We start from the raw sequence: 20,474 nt of genomic DNA, 5'->3' as shown, positions 1-20,474 counted from the left end.
GCTGTCCCGGGCCCATGAGCCGCTCTCAATTCAGCCATCACCCTGTTGGGCGGTCGCCACCCGAAACCACTCTGAGCTACCTACTACCTTGGCCGAGATTGCCCAGGAACAGGAGAAGGACCAAAGGGTGACTGAGTGGCGATCGGACGATTCTCAGGTATCTTCCCCGGACCGCATCAGCTTCGTCATGCATCAGGGGGTGCTGTATCGGAGAATTCCCTTATCGGACCAAGGGGAGAAGTGCCAATTGGTTGTTCCCCAATCGCTGGTCCCAGAGTTCCTGTGGTACTTCCATGACAATCCACTGGGTGGACATCTTGGACGGTTGAAGACTCTGCTACGGATCCTAGAGGTAGCCTGGTGGCCAAGTGTCCGGAAAGACGTCTGGGAACACACAAATAATTGTCAAACCTGTCAGCAATATAAGGCTGATAACAACAAACCATCAGGTCTACTCCAGAGCATCGAAATCATTGCCCCAGGGGAGATGTTGGGAGTTGACTTTATGGGTCCTTTCCCAAGAAGCAAAAAGGCCAACTCTTACCTGCTGGTGGTAGTCGATTACTACTCAAAGTGGGTGGAAATGTTTCCCTTGAGAGATGGAAAAACACCTCGTCTCGTCAAGATTCTCAGGGAAGAAATATTCACGCGTTGGGGAGTGCCGCAATACCTGGTGTCGGACAGAGGACCTCAGTTTACCTCCACCCTTTTATCTGGCCTCTGCAAGACCTGGGGGGTAGTACAACCTCACAGAACGCTTCAACCGGACCATAAAGACCATGATTGCATCCTTTGTTGGTCAGCATCACAACACCTGGGACCAGTGGCTGACAGAGTTCCGCTTTGCCCTTAATACAGCCCATCAGGAGACCACTGGGCGGACTCCTGCAGAGCTTGCCTTGGGCAGAAAACTCAAGGGTCCACTAGAGAGGCTCATCAGTCACCCACCATCTCCTGCTCAGCATGCAGCATACAATCTAGTGGAGAGACAACAGAGGATGACAGAGGAGGTTAGACAGAGAGTAGGAGTGCACCAGGCTAGACAAGCTAAGTACTACAATTCCCGTCGCAAAGATGTGCAATTTCGGCTGGGTGACTTAGTCTGGGTCAGGTCCCATCCACTCTCCAAAGCCAGTGACAAATTCACTTCTAAGCTTGCGCCTAGGTGGGAAGGGCCAGCTAATGTCATTAAAAAATTAGGGCCTATTAATTATAGAGTCAGATGGAGTATCCCACCTGATAAAGAGGATACTATAAATGTGGTGAATCTCAAAAAATATTATGGTGTCTCACCCTAGAAGCCTCCGGCTGGAGGGGGGGTCTATGTGGCATCACCACATAAGTTTATGATTACCTTTCTTTTGTATGCATGGTCATTATGAAATGTTTACTAGCATAAAAGGACAATTCATATGCATTACTTGGATTTCTGTAGCGCACCACTGTGTCTGTCATTTAACCGATCAACGTGAGTTTGTTTATGTTGTTGGGCTAGATCAGCTGACTAGGGGTGACCTGTCAAACCCCGTCAGCTGACTGGGAATGTTTTGTCAGGAGAATGACGCGCTAAGTTTGAAGAGAATAAAAAACGAGGAAGTGCGCTAAGAGAGGAGCTTAAAATTTACGCAGGGAGCCTACGAGAGACCTGTACACTTAAGCTTACAAGGAAAAAGGTTTATCGGACATTGCATACCCGGGTCTGTTCGGAGAGAATCCAACCTCCTTCGTGGTGGATAAAAACATCCGATACCGGTGAGAAGGATCTTTTTTTTTGTTCTCTATCGCTGGAGTTGTTTTTCTATTTTTTCCTTTTGGGCAATAACGTTGTGGATTACTTTTTCACCTTTTCCATTGGATTATTAAGACTGTTGCCGTGGAGTTTTTTTCAATCGTGTCGTGTACTTTCCCGTACGTGTGGAGAGACTTTGAGATACTGTTTCCGTGCTGGCGAAGACGCGTGGCCTGCGCGCATAGACATTTAAACTGGCAGCACGATTTGTTGGATATGGTGTGATTTAATACTGTGTGTTGGTGTATTGGTGATATCGTGTGTCTGGGAAATACATGTCACATTAAGATCTATTGCAATCCCGGTGTCTTCCTGAATTCATTTAAAAGAAGCAATTTCATTAGTTGTAACTCAGTCCATGAATCCCGTGATATTTTGTTAATAATCTAAAAAAAACTACCAAGCAGATTGTTACAACCATGTTAACAATGTTAACCATGCTAACTAGCTACAGTGGGTAGGAGTCATAGTTGATGACAAGTAACAGTTACAATGGCTGAACAGTTAAAAAGTTCAGTAAGTTTAAGGGTTAAATTGTTTAACAGTGAAATATTGTAGTGAGGACTTTTATTTTGAAAGGAGGTATTTTGGCAGAGGAAGCAGTTGAACAGGATGTGTAGTCTTAATAGGGCCAGTTTGTATGCTTAAAGCCTGAGACTGGCAGTTGATGCAGGTGGCCAGAACACCTGCCATAGGATTCTAATTGCTTAACGGCTCTATTGTGATGTCATCAGCCCATGTTAAGTCTATGGGGAAATTTTGATTAGTTTTTAATTAATAGTTTAAAAAGTATAAAAGTTACAAAGCTGAAAAATACAAAGCCAACATGTCCTAAGTAAGACCTACCTAACATAGTTTGAATGAAGTTTCTATGTTAAACGGTTGAAGCTATAGTGCATTTTCATGCACTATAATAATAAGAACTAGAAAATGCAATTCCAGGGAATTACCAGTGCATTAAAATGCAAAACATATGGTGTGAAATATATTGTTAAAACAGATGATGTGCTAACTGGCAACCAACATGATTAGGTTTAATATAGTTGGAATGACTGAACTAGGTAGATGAGGTTTAATATAGTTGGAATGACTAAACAGTTAAATATGGGGATAGTTTAAAAGGTTTAATTATTTCCTAGGTAGATGACGTTTAATACAGTTGGAATGACTGAACAGTTAAATAGGTGGATAGTTTAAAAGGTTAAATTATTTGCGAGGTAGGCCTAGATGAGGTTTAATATAGTTGGAATGACTGAACAGTTAAATAGGTGGATAGTTTAAAAGGTTAAATTATTTCCTATGAGGTTTAATATAGTTGGAATGACTGAACTAGGTAGATGATGTTTAATATAGTTGGAATGACTGAACTAGGTAGATGAGGTTTAATATAGTTGGAATGACTGAACAGTTAAATAGGTGGATAGTTTAAAAGGTTAAATTATTTGCTAGGTAGATGATGTTTAATATAGTTGGAATGACTGAACTAGGTACACTCAAAAAATTGAAATCTCACTATTGTTCATCTTAATAAATCCTCTTTCGTAGGATTTACAGAACAAAATTAGGTTTCTAAGGTGAAATTGAGTTAGTTGTGTTATTTCAAATCAATAATGCGTTTTTGCTGATTAACTTAACATGTTTGCATTGGATCTACACAACTTTCTTGAACAAAACGCATTAGATTAGGAAATTTGTCCCTCTATAGTTGCCGTAGCATTATTTCACAACTTATGAGGACCATGGTGAGGACTCCGCCAGAGACGGTTGAGAAAGTGAAGCGCCGCCATTTTTTCCTTGCTTACTCACGGAACATTTTTGGATCCTGTAATTGCAAGGTATGTATTTGTTGCTGTTCATAGTGTTTTTGTTTTGAGTTTAGCGAGTTTGTCGTAACAACAACTTAAATAATCATTTTAGTAGATTTTATAGTGCACATGTGTTACTAAACTCGAGCAGCTAGCTTCTAATGTTAGCTACTAAATCTGTCATGGTGGCTGGCGAGCTATGTCATCTCAGGCTAGAATTCTATCATGTTTCCCAGTTTAGTTTTACTCCCTACTGAAGATAGACAGGGGTGGTGCCTTGATGGGGTTATTTCATATAAACCACAGTTGAATGTTCATAGAAGTGCCAAGGTCAATACAACTTCATGTATTTAACTGGTAAGATAAGATAGCAGCTATCGTTAGCCCCATACAAACCCTGCCTGGGTTTATGTGAATACTAATTGTTGGATCAGTATCGGAAAAGTTTAATGTTTAAACGTAACTGTTAGGTGCACCCCACTCTGTTTGACCAAATGATCCTTGTGTGTCATGAACAATTATGCAGGCTCTAAAGTCCATCAAGAAACATTTTAATCATTTTAATGTTCGTGTAGCAAACTGCCATCTTGCCTAGTCTCTCTGTAGCTGCTAACATTAGCCACGTGTAGCTGCAAGTACAGCAGTTGCAGGAACATCAGACTTGTCATTATTTTTGTATTGCTATCATAGGCTACTTGGCTCTCATCCGGCTTATATATCAGTTAAAGAAAGCAAATGGCAGTTTCTTGCATGGGAACTTGTCAATTTTAAGCACACACATTTGTTCTCAACCACTATATTCGGGAGGTAAATCATTTCACATTTGTCATGCTAGAAGCTGCCTACTCTTCAATGTTTGAATGATTTGTTAATCACAAACAAGTAACTAATTAAATCACAAACAAGCCAATCTAATTAAAGGTTATCTTCCTAGTTCAATTTTATTAAAATTCTCAATTGATTCTGTGATCTAATATTATTATAGTTTTACACATTTTAGTGTAAATTTGTTGAGTTTGATATACTTTCTCTTTCTCCCCACAGGCCTTTATGTGGCAGTGCAAAGAGCGCAAGACCGAAGTGTCATCAAGGTCTCATTTATTGAAGTATTACAGGTTAGCTCATGGTCACTTTGGTCACAGACACCCATGCCATATGCTAATTGTAATTCTTTCTGTATTTCCAAATGCTGGGTTGTATTGTTACTTGTTCTTCCTATCTCCTCTCCCCTCATAACGTTGTCAGAATGTCAGAACTCGACATCAACTGCTCCAGGCTGTCTGCTGTGTGTGCGTAGGAAGGGAGGAGATCATGGCTGCCATTGACCAGGTTAGTGAGAAGTTGTTTTGTGCCTCCCACTTTGAAAACCTGTGATCCAATATTAGGCCATGAGCTACCGGACCTTACCATGCAACTGCTAACTTTTTTTGAAAGGTCTTACCTTGCTGACATGAATTTGAAAGTTAACATTGACATAGGGGTGTACTGCCTGTTTCAACCCCATGAATAGATTTACATTGAAGATCAGTGCGTTCCAAAAATCTCTTTTAACATTTAACTTTGGGGGTTGCATGGTAAGGCATGTTAAACATTAAGATACTTAATTTGTAAATGTAAGTTGTATGTTCATTTCCCTATTTTGCAGAATCATACCATTGGCTTGTTGAGAACTTGCAACCTGAAAGCACTTGTGTACGAAGGCTCGGAGAAACTCATAAAGGAATACCTGGTAAGTGTAAATGAATATCAAAAAAACAGTAAAGCATTACAGCAGCGAGAGTAGGAGTGGTACGTCTAGTGGCAAGATGGGTATGAATGAATATGGCTTCTTATATTATTTTAGTACCCATGGACATTTCCTTGTTCATGTTTCGGTGCTTGTAATGTTTTGTTAAGTCTGTCTATATGCATATTAAAGCAGAATGCATGTTACAGCAGAACAAGTCACCATTGGTCTGTTTGTCACTGACCATGCATACACTCTTTACAGACAAAGCTTCCTAGTCTGTGTTGGTAAAATGTCACCCAAAGTTTTAATCTTTGGTTAACTAGCTTTTGAGTTAAAAGAAATCATAGACGTTAGAGGGATTTGGGAGAGCAGAGAGTCTAAAGCAATGGTTCGGAGTGAATTTCACCCTAGGGTCATTTGCACGATGACCACGAGCCAAACACACCCCCAGAAGCTTTTTTCCCTTGGTCGAACATTGGTCAAGTTCACACTATCAGTCTGTTTCAGCCCAATGGCTTAGCATTAGCACTTTTGAAACCAGAAGTGTATCTCGTAAATTACCCCACTAATAATGTCCGGAATATTACCAAACTTCTACAGTAGTACAAAAAGGGTCTGTAAACAACACCTACTGCAACGCTACGTCGACGTCACTTTGTGATTTGGGAAAAGCCCGTAAAAGTCTTGGCAGAAAGCGATGCATAAGTTTTATAAATGCTTGTATTTTCAGGTCAACACTTATTGACCTGAAAATACAATTTCATATATCATCCAGTTATCAATATATGACTATGGAGTGTTGAATTCACTAGCTTTTCCTTTACACGTGTGAATTTCGCAAAGGACTTTTACGGGCTTTTCACAAATCACGGAAGTGATGTTGACGTAGCGGTAGCAGCAGAGAGTAGAAGCTTTCAGGCAAGTGTTATTTAAATAAACTCCTGGTGTAGGCTACTTACAAACTTTCGACCAAAGGAAAAAAATCTACTTGGGGGGGGGGGGTTGGCACTCGCAATGATCATGCAAATGACCCAAGGGTGAAATTCACTCAGAACCATTGCTTTAATTTAAAGGAGATGGGAGATGTGAGGTTAATCCACTGAATTCAAACATATCTAAAGACATATACTTTTGTTTGAAAAGTCATCAATTAAATGTATTTTTTTTGGTCTGTGGTAAAGGACGCTGACTGATGCCCAGAGCCAGATGGAGAAAACCACCATCGGGATCTTTGCAATCAAACATGAGGGTGCCAATGCCTCCACTAGAAGATGTAGACATTATAGTTGAATCACTAACAATGTAACAAAACTAAACATGCCGTGTTTAGCAGAGATATTTTTCTGTTCATTGCATTTCTATTTTACTAAAAAATGTCCCTGATGGTTTGATGAGAATGGAGCTAAATAAATGCAAATTTGTTTTGAAGACCGTGTGTCTGTTTGCTATTTGAACACATTTGTTCAATTTTATTTAGAAATGTTATGCAGAACAAATTCAACTTGTTTACTTTGGATTTACTTAAGAACTTTGTTTTTTGGATGAGTTTACTTAAGAAAGTTTTGTCAAGTGTGGTTCCACGTAACTGTATCACTTAAACTTAAATTAATATGGATGTGTGCTAGATATCTTTTTAACTTAAATTAATTGAACCTAACAATGTTACTTTGATTGAACAGGACAGTATTAAGTTGAGTCAATGTAAGAATGCTGAATTAATTGAACATAACAGCATTAAGTTGGTTGAACACAGCCATATTAAGTTGGTTCAATGTAAGAATAGTAAATAAAAATAAAGGAATTCAATTACTTACCATCTACTTTATTCACTCTTGTTCAGTTAATGTTATTTATTTGAGTCAATTGAAAAGAATATAGTATCTTTAGAGTTATTTAATACAGTTTCGTGGAACCACTTGACAAAACATTTTTAATTAAATCCAACAAGATATTTTTTTGAGTGTAGATGAGGTTTAATATAGTTGGAATGACTGAACAGTTAAATAGGTAGATAGTTTAAAAGGTTAAATTATTTGCGAGGTAGGCCTAGATGAGGTTTAATGTAGTTGGAATGACTTAACAGTTTAATAGGTGGATAGTTTAAAAGGTTTAATTATTTGCTGTAGATGAGGTTTAATGTAGTTAGAATGACTGAACTAGGTAGATGATAATATAGTTGGAATGACTGAACTAGGTAGATGAGGTTTAATATAGTTGGAATGACTGAACAGTTAAATACAGTAGGTGGATAGTTTAAATAGTTAAATTATTTGCTAGGTAGATGAGGTTTAATGTAGTTGAAATGACTGAACTAGGTAGATGGTGTTTAATATAGTTGGAATGACTGAACTAGGTAGATGAGGTTTAATATAGTTGGAATGACTGAACAGTTAAATAGGTGGATAGTTTAAATGGTTAAATTATGTTGTGGACAGAGGAAACAGTTGAACAAGATGTGTAGTCTTATTATATTAAGAGAATGAGACTGTATGCCTGAGAAACTGACAGTTGATGCAGGTGGCTGGAACACCTGGCCTAGGATTCTAATTGCTTAAGTGCTCTATTATGATGTCATCAGCCCATGTTAAGTCTATGGGGAAATTTTGAATAGTTTTTAATTAATAGTTTAAGTATAAAAGTTACAAAGATGAAAAATACAAAGCCCCCATGTCCTAAGTAAGACCTACGTAACATAGTTTGAAAGAAGTTTCTACGTTAAACGGTTGAAGCTGCATTAAATGCGTTAGCGGAAGAATAAAATGGTTAGGAAGAACAGTACAGTGCATTTTCATGCACTGTAATCAGAAGAAAAAGCCTTGGAATAACAGTACAGTGCATTTTCATGCACTGTAATGACCAGAACCTCCTCCCCCCTCAAAACCACCGCTATTTAGACTAGTACAAGGTTTTATGAATTAACGTGCACTGACATTTCGTACACATATGTACTAGCCTACACTTGTTTTGAGATCAGGCTGCGCATTCAGTCGAGCGACAATAGAGACCGTCTACAAAGTGCAAACCCGAAAGTTGATACAAAGATACATTTAAATAGCTTTACTGTTATTGAATCACTGCTTCCAAAATCACTCCTGCTAATTTTGGAAAAGGTGGCTCAGCCTATTTATAATATATTTGTATTTGAGAAAATGTTCAATTTTAAATTGAATTGAATTATAATTATATAATTCTATAATTAGCAGGTGTATGTTGATAGGAAGGCCCTAGATATGTGGAGTGACTTTGGAAGCACTAGGCTCAATAAGAGTGAATCTCTTGAATTTTGCCCCCCAATAAAAATATATTATAAATACGCCAAGGCAGCTTTTCCATAATTAGCAAGTGTAGTATGTTGATAGGGAGGCCTAGATATGTGGAGTGATTTGAACGCATTTAAAGATGCAGTTTTTTTTCCTTTCAAAAATGTAGCCAGTTGCCCATATTAAAAAACAGAATATATTTCACAACTTTGCGAAGTACCGTGACTGGTAAAGGCTGGCAAGCAAGCCGCAGACCGATCACCCTGTTAGGTCTAGGCTATAGGCAGCAACACATTTAAGAGATGCATGTTGACATCAAACCATGGAACTAACAAGTTTACCCAACCGCTGTTCATTCTCACGAAGTTTCTTCAGTTTTTCTTGAACTGAATGGTGAATTGGTTTCATGTTCCTCTTCTTAATGTGACACTTGCTATAACTGTACACCTGTCTGTCACTAGCTTGACCTAAGGGGAGACGGGGGAGGGGGCCTTTATTAACTTGCGTAGTGTGCGTATAGGGAGAACCTGCCCTGTCAACTCACATGCTTTCTGTCCCATTTTGGAAATGTCATCGACTGTGAAATCACACCAATATCGTAGTACAATGTAAGGCCGGCGAAGTGTAGTATAAGGTAGGTTATTTCTTACTATCCTGATCTAAAAATCTTTAAGCTGCTATCCAAACTTAATTTAATGAATTTTCCGAAATTCTAATTAATTTTAATGCATTTTCAGAAATTTGTTTGCTTAAAGGTCTCCTTAATTGTGTCCCCCAATTGTTATAGGCATCATCCACGCATTTTCAACGCAATCCTGGGGGGAAAAAAACACCTTTAGACCTTCCTTCATAATGAGGTAGGTTAGTCTATGCCTTGGATCATCCGAGAACAAACTTGTTTGCGCTTGTAGGCTACTATAGCCTAGGGTATAATATAGCCTACTGGAAGTCTTTTTGGACAAAAGCGTCTGCCAAATAGCCTGCCATAAATATACTGAAAACGAAGCGCAAAAAATTAAGATGTCATATGATATCCCGAACCATGGAAGATTGAATGTAAATTGGATATGTAAAACCATGTGAACATTACTTACATGATGAAAAAAACCAACAAACGACGCGTTTGAGAAAAAAGTCGGTGTCTTCTATTTTGCCAGTCAAATGAGAGTGATTTACAACGAAAGTTCCAGCAATGCCGTGTGTATAAGCCTATTGAAGGTAGCCTAGATTTTATTAAGTCTACAAAATAGGACCAACGTTAACGAGATTTATTCTAGCCACCCATTTGTGAATCATTGTTATTAACAATTCATATCATATGGGCCGCGTATAGAGACCTTCGGAGGGGCAGGTCGAACACGATTTTGTCAACATAATGATGATTTGGACAACTGATTCTACGTAAGTGCCTACCTGTTCATGTGGTGAGGTATTGATTGAGTGGTTGATTGAATGAGAGACACCTGGACAGTGAGAAGCTTTAAGAGTGGTGTGCTGCTTTGTCGAAAATGGAAGACGGGGTGTCATTTTTCCTGAGCGCGAACATTGTTGAGTGCTTTGTAGAAATTAAAGTCGGGCCAATGCAGTTGGATTGTATCTACCAGGGGCTTCGTTAGAATGTCTCAACATCGGGGGCTTAGCCCAAACCAGAAATGTTGTCACCCATAAAATCAATAGGAAAGTCTTTGACGCGTTCCACCAGATTATGTTCATGAGAGTTGTAGAGTTAGTTAAAAAAATAATTGTTCCAAATAAAGTTGTTGGAAAGCCTATGGACGGGTTTCCCGTTTACCAACAACAAACCTAGTTGAGCAGGGGGGTATTCCATCAACCTCGCTAAAGGCCAAACCTGGCTTATATTAAGTCTCGCTGATTTTAGTGAGAATTCTGTTCCATTAATGAGGTTAACGTGAATCCCAGCTTGATAACCATGGGAATTTATGCGCAGCACAGAACTAACCTGCTCCGTAGCAGGTTAACTTTCAAGCTAAATTAAGCTGTGTTGCAAAAAAAAACAATCAGTCGGAAAACGAGTCCAAAAAGATGGTTCCGTCAACCTGTGCTCTCGTCACCTGTAGCCTACAACTTCAAAAATAGAAGTAGGCCTATAGAAATGTTTTTTTCCGACAGTGCACCAATCATGGATTTACACATTCACTACCTCCAAAGAATGTATGAAGATTATACGATTAAACATATTTTAACTTCACATGCGTGTGGTTCTAGGAATCGTGCTACTCGTCACTTACGTTCGGTGGTGGTAACGTGCAGCGAGACGGTAGGCTATAGGAAAGGAATTACATTCTTGCGTGTTCGCAAGTTCGCTTCCCATACGAAGTATTAAGGCTACATTGTTTATCACCTTGATAATGGCATTTTTAGTTATAATCTTTGATGAAAGACATATGTCTACTGATTAGGGGTCATGCACATTTGGTAGGCTGTTCAGTGACATATATAGGCTATATATCTGATGCAAGCCAAAGGATAGTTATTCTGTAGCCTAGGCAGCTAATAATTAAAACTGCTTCATGTGTCGACGATTGTTCATGAATGTCAAATCAACTGTGTGCTACACAGATCAAAAACTAGGCATAAATTGAATTGAAAGCCATTGCATTTCAGATAATTTTATTTCAAACACTTTGGGACTTATGGGAGACAATAGGCTATTATGTTGATACTAATTTATTTTATGACCACCTACACCTAGACAATAATTTGGAGTGAACTCTTTTAATATAAGAACGTAGGCTATAGATAGTTTTGAATATATGGCAAAGTTGTTTTTGAGTTTATACTATTTATTCATTCACTCGTTTTGTTCAAGCATAGACTGTATAGTCTATGTGTTCAAGAGTGAAGCCAATCAAACTCGCAATTGATTTCAAACCATTAGCATTGTTGTTTTAAATGTACTAGTGCAGTGCCCGTTCAAACATGCTATTCCTGTAGCCCAATTAGTTAGTACTGAATAGGCCTACAGATAATATAATAATATAATAAATGTGAAGTGAGCAGAATTTAAGCATGGCTGCATGTGACATTTTTTACAAATCAAAATGACATAATCCTAACAGCTGTTTTGAGTCAAGGCTATATGCTTAGCCTATTGAATAACTTGATGATAGAGAAAACAAACCATTTTGTGGAATGATGCATCATATGGAATTTGCAACAGTGTGACTCAAAAACAGTCTCTGGTGGCCTATAAGTGACATCACACTCTGTCTGCCACTCGTTGCTTGTCGCTGGTTATGCTTTGCATGTGTGGCATTCTGAGACGTTCTTTAATTCGGGACCGTTATCGCTCGTTTCAATTTAGGACCTTGCAGTTGGAATTGTCGTTTGTTTATTCAAAGTCTAAAGACAGTCCAAAGTAACCTGGGCTATTCATAAGTGACATCACACTGTCTGCCACTCGTTGCTTGTCGCTGGTTATGCTTTGCATGTGTGGCTTTCTGGGACGTTCTTTGATTCGGGACCATTATCGCTCGTTTCAATTTAGGACCTTGCAGTTTGAATTGTCATGTGCTTATTCAAAGTCTAAAGACAGTCCAAAGTAGCCTGGGCTATTCTGCCCAGTGTCCGCTTATTGCACATCATTTTTTACGTCATTTTGACGAGCCACTGCATATAGCCTACCTGTGTGTGTTGGCATGTTGGCGTGTTGTTGCAAAATCCGTGTAACCTACACTGATCCAATTCTGCCAAAGCCCTGCTTCTATCCTCACTGGTAGCTTACAGTCCTACAGTGCTGTGTGGGAGGGGGAGTGGCTAGCGGCGAAAGCCAATGCGTGCTTCTTTTACCGATATAGGCTATTTAACGATATCTTTTGCATTTCTTATTCAAACAACGTCAAATTCGGCAGTGCACTTACTCATGCCTGTAGCAAGACACCTGCCAAGTTTGTAATCAGTCTGACAAACGGTCAGCGAGATATGCGTGCCACAGACACACACACACACACAGACACACACACAGACACACAGACGCTTCTTGCTTTATAGATAGATGCTTTCATTATTCTCCAATTTCTATAGGCAATCTATTTTTTCTCTAGATGTTAAATTTGATGACTTTCGATGAAAATACTGTAGATGGCGCTTGCCGAACAAAAATCATCTAGTATTGTCTTAATTTTACGACATATATCGTCTTTTCGTCAATCTACTGTTTTGGTCTATATTTTCTACCTCGTGCACGAGCAGAGATGAAGCTGAACTAAACCTCGCTTGAACAAACGAGGCCAAGATGCCGCTAACTTGAGTTAATGGAACGGCTTCAGCCCCAAGTGAAAGTAGTTTCTAGAAAGCATCGTTTGCTAACTTGCGTCGCAACCTTGGTAGTTCGCTCCATCGTTCTTGGATTTGGTGTTTCTAAAGGGTAGTTCGAACTCTCCATCGCAAAAAAGGACACAAAGTTTGGTCGTTTGAACTACTTAGGGATTGACCGATATGTTTTTTTCAGGGCCGATACCGATATCAATTATTACCAAAACAGGAGGCCGATAACCGATATGTAAAACCGATATGTCAGTTGTCAAAAAGGGGGGTAGTTAGTAAAGGCGATATGCTGCAAAAATTTTATTCAAAAGCATTTAATTATGCATTAACTTTAACTTTTCTTTCTTCTTTTGATACACAATTGTCTATCAACTTGCATCACTTGCAAGTATCCTGTGTAGGCCTATCATGTTAATTCAAGAGCTGAGTGATAGCAATTATTTTCATAGAGTAGGCCTACACAATGGGCTATGTGCTTGTTAAGGGACCTGTCACAAAGAGGATGCTTTACCATCGTGAGTGTGAGCAGAGCCCGTTTACGGAGAGCCGGATCACTCCCTATTAACTCCATTGTACCTGCAATCTGCTGCAGTTCCGCTAGGGGCGATCACGAATAAGTGCAAAAACAATGGGGGTCTATGGAGCTAGACGGCTAAATGTGTCTCTTTCACCTGGTTGTCGTTGACAAATCGAAGATTGGATTTTGGTTTCTGCAAGATCAATATGGATTATAGGTCAAAAGTTGAATGAACGAGTATTACGTCCTTTCGATTTCTTACAGGTTGGGTCGTTGTTGCCCACAACTCACTAGCTTGCTGCTAATGAATGACGTCATTGACTCATTTGAAAGGCTTTTTAGAACAATTAAGTGACTCAGAAAATATAATACTCAGCGCTGTATATTTTCTCTGCCCCCTCTTTCGCATGCAACATTCCAATTTCTGGCCAAAAAATTATATCCCGAGAAAAGTGGATTTGAGGGGTACAGCTCCATAGACCTCCATTCATTCTGCACTTATTCGTGAGCGCCCTCATGTGGAACCAGAACAGGAACTGCAACCAGTTCAGAAACCGGAAGTTTCCCGAGAGTGGCGGTTCTCCCCTTATTAGGCCTAGACATTCTCTGGTGTGAGGGAGAGGTGCATGCGTGATACGGTTGAATAGTTTAACAAAACAGTTTTAAAATAGTTCTTAGGCTATTTAAGCATGCAATTTGTGTCCATATGCTATAAGCTACACTTTTGAGAGCCTAAAAGGCACGTTAATAGCCAGCTCAGGAAGCGATTTAGTTCAGGTCGGATCAAATTACGGCTGGCCCTGGGTGCATGTAGTCTTTTCTGACAGTCCGTTTCAAAAAGGAGCAATTACACTTTTTGACGTTCGCTATCGCATAATTTAGGACTTGTCTGTACTATGTCCGCCGAGATGTCCCGTTATTCACAATTAACGGACGAGGCGGAGGGCGAGGCAGAGGACTCCCGACGTGCAGCACCCGAGTTTGTAGGCTAACTAGTAAACAGCATAGGCCTACCACTAACGTGCATCAATCGGGAATTCGCTAAATGAAGGAAGTGGGTGCTTTACTTATTGATCCGGATCAAAGAGACAATAGCTTACAAAGTGGTGTTTTTGTAACTTCAGTGTAGATGATTGTGATTCATTGCAACTTCAGCAATGTAGGCTACCTCCCTTACCTTCAAAAAGTAGCTCCGTACAGCTGAAGCCCAGTCTACAGTCTGCCTCAGTGAGAATCCTAAACTTTCTCTGTGTTTAGTCTTCGATCCTGATTTGCTGCATTCGTGCTAACTAACTGTGAAAATCAGACGGTGTAGTGGGCGGGACAATGCTCTTGACCACAGAGTAGCAAATGCAGGGAGTGAGAAATGCTTTACAGACAAAGTAGCGCGTTTCGTTCTTTATCTATTTCAATATCGGTGGAAAAAATGACCGATGCCGATTATTATAAAAATTCTAAATATCGGCCCTAATAATCGCCCCTAGGCAGTCGCACTTGTGTCCTTCCTTGGTAGTTCCTGTTGGTGTCCGGAGCGCCTAACCAAAAATCACAACCGCCTAATCAAAATTTGCGAAGTGGATGTTTATCTCGTGACTCAATGATTGATCTATCCTGTAGCTTAATTTTGATTAAGACACCGCTCCCCTACTTGGCTCATTCTTGCTATTTATGTTAATTAAAGTATTGCCTTGATTTTAGTATTATAATCTTCACAGTCCCTGACAACAGAAGTGTTAAATGGTGTAGTGGCTAAAGCAGATGACTTATTATCCCAACGTTGTAGGTTCGATTTTCTTATGATGTGAGATTGTCCTCTTGCTTCTCGCTACCTGCAGGTGAACTAGTGTGACACGTAGATTCAGTTGTTTTTGACTGATGTATTGTACCTATGGTCTCTCGATGTAGAGTAACTATATACATAAATATGTATGGCCAAAACCTATTGTTGTGTCTCGTAGGCCTACTCTTACTCAGAGATGAAAAGAAGAGATAGGATGCGAACTCCGGCCGAGCGCGCAGTGCACCAACGCGCTGCCGTTAAGCCACGAGACAGTTGATAACCTATGGGATACCCAGATATTTGTCCAGGCTATATATTTTTTCCAACATATAGATATTTAACACAAATAATGACTCATATTGGTCTGCTTAAGTTAACTGTTTTATATGCTTGCAATAGGTTTAGATTTTGGCTGATGGCAATGACAATACCAGCATTAATTACTCAGTTTAGATTAGAAACATGTCGACATAGGCCGTTACAGAACATTTCCATGGTGGTTGAGCAACGTCGTTGCTAACTTTTCTAGAAACGACCCCCTGGGCAGAAGACTCTCTCAACGTTATAAACCTGGCTACTGTAACCTAGAATTTTGTATGGGGGGTGGCGGCTGTCCCGTCCACTTTTTCCATCATGTTCAACATTGAATTGGCTATCAGCTTATTATATCTTAACTTACCCTACCATGAATTGGAGTTTGGTATTTCTGTTATAGGCCTACCGTAGGATCCAAATGAGTGGGATGGATTTAATGTGGACGCGCACATCAAAAGACGCAGAGTGGATTTTTTTTTGGAGTTTACGGTGAAACTGTTCCGCCTTTTAACTCTTCTGTTCAGGCCCATATTAAGACAAGAATGTGGTGCCCCCCCCCCCCCCCCCCCCCCCCACAAAAAAAAAAAGCTAGACTGGACAGACCGACGACATCTGTTTATTATTATGCTCGAATTACGTGGGAGCCAGAGGGAGCCGACGGCTCCTACACGCAGCTGCGTTCCGTGTCGTGCAAGTGGATCGGTACCGTCCTACACACAGCTGCGTGCGTTGCGTTGCTGCAGACTCATCCCATTCACTTTACATGGGCTCACGTCATCCGTTGCCAAACTGAATTGTGGGTCCGTCGCGTCGCGTTTCTCCCGTCGCTCGCGTTGAGAAGTTCAGCTGTTGCTGCACCGACATACGGCACCGGCCAATCAAGCCAATCTACGGACGGCACCAACCAATCACATTACGGTTTTAGCCTACTTCAAGTCATTTGCATAGCTACCGTCGGGAACACCCACTGGCATGCGTTGACGGAACGCAACTGTGTGTAGCCTAGGAGCCTTTAGAGTGAGGACTGGCTCCCATGAAAACAACAAAGTCAAAAATCTGAGGGGGTCTCTCATATCTGAAGGTGTCTGCCATTGTAATTTAATCTTAAACAACGCTCATTATCCATCCATGTGCGATCTCTTACTATTAAAGACGTTAAATTAAAATAGGCTACGCAAACCGCATACGATCAATTTGAGAGCACTCGCAAGTCCGAAGAAGTCACCCTGCTTTGATGCGAGTGTTTTGTCTATTTACATAAGCGTTCATTGAGATAGCCTACATGGTTTGATAAGTGCTGAAAAAGTCCTGTTTGCTATTGAACTTGCGCTTCGGCTCTTCTATGTTTATTTTTTTTTTGTGATCAACATTTTTATTGTTTTTCAAATGGGGGGGGGGGGGGGGGTTACAGACATATCCAAAATCATATGTGACATCACATTGGTAAGACAATACGTAAAGCAACAAAAACATGCAGGTAGAGTTCACAATAGGTATAGTTCGGCAGGTAGAGTTCACAATAATGATTGCCTAGCTGTTGTCCCTGGTCCATGAGATTATCCTAGATGAGAAAGAGTTCCAAGCTTGTACAGTCGCTGGTCTCGCCTTATTGAGTCGTGCAGTCGTATATTCAAGGTTGACAATGTAGGCAAGGCTATGGATCCAGAATGATTTCATACACACATCCGGAATAAACCAGTTTTTCAAAATTGTTTTCTTTGCAGAGGTAAACCCAGCAAATACCATTTTGAACTGAATTTGCTTGAGATTTATATCAGAGTTGTCATTAAGGAGACAGAAACCAGGATTAGGAACATAAAAAATGTCAAGTATGTCTGCTAAAACTGAATTTACATGCGACCAGAACTTAGAGATAACTGGACAATCCCAAAACATGTGTAAAAATGTTCCCGGTGAAGTAGTGCTACATATATGACAGTTGTTAGTATCTTGTAATTTCATCTGGAATCTCTTATAAGGTGTGATGTAGGCTCTGTGTAAGGTTTTGAAGTGAATTAGTTGGTGAGCTAGGTTCTTAGAAGTCATACTTAAGTTGCACCATATTCTCTCCCAATCTAGGTTTATATTTAAACTCCCCAACTCCCTGTTCCATATGGATTCAATTGGTAAAGCCTTGGCACTGTGTTGAATAAGTGCATTATATATTAAGGAGACAGAAGATCTGCCCAGTAGTGGTGCTATCCATTGTAACATGGGATGTGAGGGGAGAGGAGAATTCCAGGGAACTCCATACGTTTTTAAGGCTGATCTTAGCTGAAAGTAAACAAAATAAGAGGACGCAGGAAGAGAAAAGCGTGTCCTTAAGTCTTGTATAGAATAAAGAGCTGTGTGTGACTAGGCCTCTCTGCTTCAAAGTAGTACTTTTGTCTGGTTCTATGCAGAATAAATTCCGCCTTTGATACGGCCAGTGTATTGTATTCATCTTTCAAAGATGCCAGAAGTTTAGACTGATCATCAGAGAAGCTATGCTTTTGTAAGTTCTCTAATGATTCTATTTCGTTTTCAAGATTAGCGATCTGAGAAGCTTTTGTTTTAGCTAAAGTTGAAGAGAATGAAATACAGAAACCACGAATAAAACACTTTGTGGCCTCCCACAAAACTTGTGGATTAGAGCATTCCCTTGTGTTAATATCCAGAAAATATTTTAATTGAGCTTTGAGTGAACTAAGAAATCCAGAGTTAGTTAATAAAGATGTGTTTAAACGCCACCTGGGGGCCTTTGTCTTAATGTTGGGCAGATCAATATTGCATAATAGTGCAGAGTGATCAGATAGTAGAATTGGTAAAATGGTAATGGACGTATGTCCTGCAATTAGGGTTGGGCTAAGAAAAATATAATCTATCCGGGAAAATGATTTATGTCTGTTGGAGAAAAATGTGTAATCTCTAGCAGTATTCTGCATACGCCAAATATCAACAAGATTTAGATCTGTGATAAGCATATTCAATAAAGTAGATGAAGGATTCGCTATTGCATCTGAATTAGATTTATCAAGAGATGGATTAAGGACTGCATTGAAATCTCCTCCCACCACTAAAGAACAGTCATTTTGTTCCAACAATGTGTTTCCGGCTCTTCTATGTTTATTGACAAAGCCATAAAGTATGGCCCATAATACAGCCTACTTCAATGATTGTGTGAATTGATCTGTATAGCCATCCTCTGCCATTCAGATCTCCGGAAAGTTCCCAGATATTTTGAAACACCTGTTAGCAAACTCTGATGGCGGAATATTCAATGGTGTTTGACAGTGAGGATAGCTTATCTGAGACGGTGGTCTGGTTCAAATGAGTTACGTTGTGAAATTGAGAGTGGCACTCAGACTAAATCGTTTAGTCTATTTCTTTGTATTGTGAAATTGAAATGAAATATGGACTATTGCAATCAATAATATGTTGAGATTATTTAAAAGGAATCAATTTCTATGAACAATCTGGTAACACTTTCTATGAAGGTTGTATTTATAACGCCCTATGAATGCATTCATAATGTTTTATAAGGTGTCTATAAAGCATTGTAATGCTCATTATTACCATCTATATGTATTCACAAGTCGTCATAACCGACTTCATGATGCATTATGACAGCTAATTATGAATGATTATAATTTTAATCTGAATAATGCATTATAAATATGTCAAGATCTGCCTACTCACTTGTCAGTTTTATGATGCATCATAACTACTTTGCTTTGCTAAATGCGTATAGTGATGCATAAAGAGTTTTGACTTCTACTGTAGTCCTATAGCTATAAGTATATATAATAAAGTTATAATAATTTATACATCTCCGTACAGCACACAATTATAAACAGCTATGCAATATCATAAGTGTTATTTGTCAGCTCTAAGTAAAGTGACAAGAATATGACCCTATTATCTTACAATGAAATGAGAGCCTGGACAGTAAAGACAAAAGGAATGCATTTAGTTCACTTTATTTTCATTTAAACCAAAGGTCTATTTTGATTCGAACAATCTTTCAAAATGACCCAAGATAGATTTCAGTGGCATTGTGAGTTTTATTCCAATAATAACCACCACCACAAAATATAAGACCATGGCGTGCCACTTTTTTGGCCTGTCTCATTGTGTTTGTGTAATGTGCTCAGAGCGTTTATAATCAGTCTGATTATGTGTGTTGGTTTTAATGAAAATAAAGTGAACTAAATGCATTCCTTTTGTCTTTACTGTCCAGGCTCTCATTTCATTGTGCCTCATATTTGTTTATAATAACCTTATATCTATTTATAACAACACCTCATTTGCTCTACTTTACCTAAAGCTGACAAATAAAACCTATGCCATTAACATAGTAATTTATAATATTGTGCATATGGGGTAAAGATGCTAGACTCGGTACGTAGTTCATTGCACCCTTTAATTACTCAGTGAACTTATATTTGTTAATAATAGGGTCATATTCTTGTCACTTTACTTAGAGCTGACAAATAACACTTATGATATTGCATAGCTGTTTATAATTGTGTGCTGTACGGAGAGATGTATAAATTATTATAACTTTATTACTTATAGCTATAGATATATATAGGACTACAGTAGTAGTCAAAACTCTTTATGCATCACTATACGCATTTAGCAAAGCAAAGTAGTTATGATGCATCATAAAACTGACAAGTGAGTAGGCAGATCTTGACATATTTATAATGCATTATTCAGATTAAAATTATAATCATTCATAATTAGCTGTCATAATGCATCATGAAGTTGGTTATGACGACTTGTGAATACATATAGATGGTAATAATGAGCATTACGATGCTTTATAGACACCTTATAAAACATTATGAATGCATTCATAGGGCGTTATAAATACAACCTTCATAGAAAGTGTTACCAAAAAGGGTAGTCTGTTGTGTGCGTGTGTCAAGTTATAGCTTAGGCCTACCGTGCGCATACTGCGCAAAAGCGCCACTCATGCCTAGGGTATTTAATTGTATCACCTTTAGG

General features: G+C 39.2%; 1 long non-coding RNA gene across 1 annotated transcript; it reads left to right on the top strand.

The window, feature by feature from the left end:
• Positions 1-3,369: 3,369 nt before the first annotated feature.
• On the top strand, positions 3,370-5,325 carry LOC143136054 (uncharacterized). The gene is made up of 4 exons (XR_012989258.1): positions 3,370-3,624; positions 4,639-4,709; positions 4,840-4,923; positions 5,240-5,325. It is a non-coding gene; the product is annotated as an uncharacterized LOC143136054 (long non-coding RNA).
• The last annotated feature ends 15,149 nt before the right edge of the window (positions 5,326-20,474 follow it).

This window comes from Alosa pseudoharengus, unplaced genomic scaffold, assembly GCF_046254945.1.
Source record: "Alosa pseudoharengus isolate Yale_2024_CS ecotype anadromous, Long Island Sound unplaced genomic scaffold, YU_APseudo_1.1 YU_APseudo_1.1_scf_20, whole genome shotgun sequence".
In the NCBI taxonomy this organism is placed as follows: Eukaryota; Metazoa; Chordata; class Actinopteri; order Clupeiformes; family Clupeidae; genus Alosa; species Alosa pseudoharengus.
This window is presented reverse-complemented; position numbering and strand designations above follow the sequence as displayed.